Here is a 4319-nt window from a genome sequence, read left to right on the forward strand (position 1 = left end):
ATTCCTGGACCCAGTGGCCTGGCTTGCCACATTTGAAGCAGTTTTCTGGGGGAAGACTGTGTCTAAGGACTCCCTTCTGAGGTGCCAGCCGTAGGGCAGCCACCAGGGCTTGGGCTTTCATGGAAGTCATCTGTTTGGCCTGTTTGAGATGGGCTACCTCAGCATCCTCCTCTCGGGAATTGAAAACTAATTGCTATATTCACCAGGTCTTGTATGGGGGTCTGAGGGCCCTGTTCAGCCTTTTTGAGTTTTGTTGTTGTTGTTTTTGTTTTTTGTTTGTTTGTTTGTTTTCTTCCTGTTATGAGGAGCTGACTGGGTGATAAAAAGGGTGGCCAGAACTACTGCCTCAACAGAATATTCCAGGGAGAGTCGGGTATGGAATTGCATAGCCTCAGTGAGGCGGCTCAAAAACATGCCTGGATTTTCTTTTCCACCCTGGGCGACTTGTGTTCATCTTAATCTTTGACATTCTGACAGAGTCAGGTGGTATCTCATTGTGGTTTTGATCTGCATCTCCCTTATGATGAGGGATGTTGAGCATTTCCTCATATGCTTTTTGGCTGTTTCTATGTCTTCCTTAGAGAGATTTTTTCCAGCTCATTTTCCCATCTTTTAATTGGGTTTATCTTTTTTTTTCGCATAAGGCACTTGAATTCCCTATGTATTCTGGTTATCAGTCGCTTGTCTGAGGCATATTTAACAAAAATATTTTCCCATTCTGAGGGTTGTCAGTTCACACTTGTTACTGTGTTCTTTGCTGTGCAGAAACTTCTTAGTCTGATAGAGTTCCACTTGTCTATTTTAGGGATTATTTGTGCTTTGGGAGTCTTATTTAAGAAGTATTTGCCTACTCCAATGTCTCCCAGAGTTTCCCCAGCATTTTCCACCAGTAGTTTTATTGTTTGAGGTCTTAGGTTCAGATCTCTGATCCATTTTGATTGAGTTGATTTTTGTTAATGGTGAAAGATGGGGGTTCAGTTTCATCTTTCTGCGGGTGGATTCCCAGTTTTTCCAGCACCATTTACTAAAGAGGTTTTCCTTTTCCCAGTGGATTGACTGATATCCTTTGTCAAAAATCAGTTGGCTGTAAGCTTTGGGGGTTATTTCTGGGGTCTCTATTCTATTCCATTGGTCCACATGTCTGTTTTTGTGCAAATACCATGCTGTTTTGATAATCACAGCTTTATAGTATATCTTGGGATCAGGGAGTGTTATGCCTCCTACTCCATTCTTCTTGTGCAAGATTGCTTTTGCAATACAAGTTTTTTTATGATTCCAGACAAATTCTATGGTTGTCTTTTCTAAATCTGTGAAGAAAACTTCTGGTATTTTGATTGGAATTGCATTAAACATGTAGATTAATTTGGGTACAATTGCCATTTTGATTATGTTAATTCTTCCAATCCAGGAACATGGGATGTCCTTCCACTTTTTTATGCCACCTCCTATATCTTTTTTAAGATTTTCATAGTTTTCTTTTTAAAGGTCTTTGACTTTCTTAGTTAGATTTATCCCTAGGTATCTTATACATCTTGGGGCTATGGTGAAAGGGATTCCTTTCTTTCACTTTACTTCATTCAACTTGTTGTTCATATATAGAAATGCTATAGATTTTTGAATGTCGATTTTGTATCCTGCCGCTTTACTGTATTCACTTATTATTTCAAGAAGTTTTTTCATGGAGACTTTTGGGTCTTCTAAGTATAACATCATGTCATCTGCGAATAAACATATTTTCAACTCTTCTTTGCCTATTCAAATGCCTTTTATATTGTTCTCTGATTGCATTAGCTAAGACTTCCAGCACTACATTAAAGAGCAGTGGAGAAAGTGGGCAGCCTTGCCTAGTACCCGTTTTCTCCTTCTTTCTGTTAATGTGGTGTATTAAATTTATGGTATGCTGAACCACCCTTGCATCCCTGGGATAAAGCCTACCTGTTCATGATGAATAATCTTTGATATATGTTGTTGGACATGATTTGCGATCATCTTGTTGAGAATTTTTGCATCTATATTCATCAATGATATTAGTCTGTAGTTTTCCTTTTTTTGTCACGTCCTTATCTGTTTTGGGGATGATGATGATGAAGGTTTCATAAAATGAAATTGGAAGGTTTCCTTCCTTTTGAATCCTTAGAAATAATTTTAGTAGGATAGGGGTTAACTCTTCCTTAAAAGTTTTGTAGAATTCAGAAGTGAAGCCATCTGGACCTGGGCTTTTCTTTGTCAGGAGGTTTTTTTATTACTGAGTCAATCTCCTGGCTTGTTATGGGTCTATTCAGGTTCTCTATTTCCTCCTGAATTAATCTTGGTAGATTATATGCATCCAGGAATTTGTCCATCTCCTCCAAGTTATCTTATTTGTTGGTGTAAAGTCGCTCATAGTATCCTCTAATGATATTTTGTATTTCTCCTATGTCTGTTGTAATATCGGCTGTTTCATCACATATTTGGTTAATCTGGTTTCTTTCTTTCTTCTTCTTGATCAGTCTAGCCAATGGTGTGTCTCTCTTGTTAATCTTTTCAAAGAACCAGCTTTTGCTTTCATTTATTTTCTAAATTTATTTTCTATTTCATTTATTTCTGCTCGAACCTTTATTATTTCTTTTCACCTGTCATTTTTTGGGTTCGTTTGTTGTTGTTTTTTAAATTCCCTGCGGCATGACGATAGGTTATCTATTTGATATCTTTCCATCGTTTTCTTATGCACACTAATTGCTGTGAATTTCCCTCTTATGACTGCTTTTGCCGTGTACCATAGATTATGGACACTTGTATACTCATCATTTGTTTCCATAAATTATTTTTATTTAAGCCTTTATTTCTTCAGTAGTGAAGAAGTCACTCAGAAGTAGGTTGTTCAGTTTCCATATGTTTGTGTATTTTGGGGGTTGTTTCTTGAAATTAATCTTGAGTTTAATTCCATCATGGTCAGAGAAGATGCTGGGTACAGTTTCTATGCCTTTGAATCTGTAAAGGCTTGATTTGTGTCCTAATATATGATCTATCTTTGAATCATTGAAAAGGTTCCATGCCGGTGTGAGAAAAATGTATATGTTGTGGACATAGGGTGGAAAGTTCTATAGATATCTGTCAAGCCCATTCGATTTATGGTATCGTTTAGGTCTTGTATCTCTCTATTTTCTGCCTAGAAGACCTGTCTAAAGTAGATATTGGAGTGTTGAGATCTCCAAAAATTATAGTATTTCTCCCTATCTCTCCTTTTAACTCCAACAGTCTTTCCTTCACACATTTAGGTACACCTGAGTTGGGTATGTGTGTGTATATATATATATATATATGTATGTCTTCTTGCTGGATTACCCCATTTACTATTATATAATGTCCTTCATTGTCACTTCTTACAGTCTTTGTCTTGAAATCTATTTTGTCTGAGATCAATATTGCTACTCCAGACCTTTTTTGATTTCCATTTGCATGGAATATCTTTTTCCAGCCATTTACTTTTAGTCTATGTATGTCTTTATCCATAAGGTGAGTTTCTTGTAGGCAACAGATAGAGGGTTCCTGGTTTTTTTGTTGTTGTTGTTGTTTGTTTGTTTGTTTTTTTATCCATTCAGCCAATCTATGTCCCTTATTTGGGGAATTTAATCCATTGACATTCAATGTAATTATCGATATTTCCTTGCCTGATCCTATCATTAAGTTAGCCATTTTCTTAGTTGTTTTTTGTTCTCGTACATATAACTTTCTATCTGACTTTATAGTTTTCCTGGTATAGTATTCCCTTCAGAACCTCTTGAAGAGCCGGTCTGGAGTTGGTAAATTCCTTCAAATTTTGTTTATCTGAGAATGTTTTTTATCTTTTTTTTTTCCCATATGAAAGATAATCTTGCTGGGTATAGTATTCTTGGTTGAAATTGTTTTTCATTCAACACTTTGACTATTTCTCCATTCTTTCCTTGCCTGCATTTTTTCCACTGAGAGATCCGATGTTAGCTTGATGGAGTGACATTAGTAAGTATCTTGACGTTTCCCTCTTGCCAACTTTAGTATCTTGTCTTTGTCTGTTTTGGGCAGTCTGTCTATGATGTACCTTGGAGAGGATCTTCTTGGGTTGATTCTACTCGGGATCCTATGTATTTCTTGGGTCTGGATATTTGAATGTCTTTCTAGGTTTGGAAAGTTTTCTTCCAGGATTTCATGGAATAAATTATCTATCTATGTCCTTATTATTATTTTCTTCCTCTTTTGGGATACCAATTATCCGGATTTGGGGGCACTTGTTGGAATCTAGTATTCCTCGTATATTATCCTAATTTATTTATGGTTGTTTTCTCAATCTTCTTGATACTTTT

General features: G+C 36.5%; 1 protein-coding gene across 1 annotated transcript in view; it reads left to right on the forward strand.

Annotated features, from left to right (window-relative positions):
- The window catches only part of STK32B (serine/threonine kinase 32B), a 429527-nt gene that overhangs the window by 349889 nt on the left and 75319 nt on the right, over window positions 1–4319 (forward strand). The gene's annotated exons all lie outside the window — the stretch shown is intronic.

This window comes from Tupaia chinensis, unplaced genomic scaffold (assembly GCF_000334495.1).
Source record: "Tupaia chinensis unplaced genomic scaffold, TupChi_1.0 Scaffold141490_1, whole genome shotgun sequence".
Classification (NCBI taxonomy): Eukaryota; Metazoa; Chordata; class Mammalia; order Scandentia; family Tupaiidae; genus Tupaia; species Tupaia belangeri.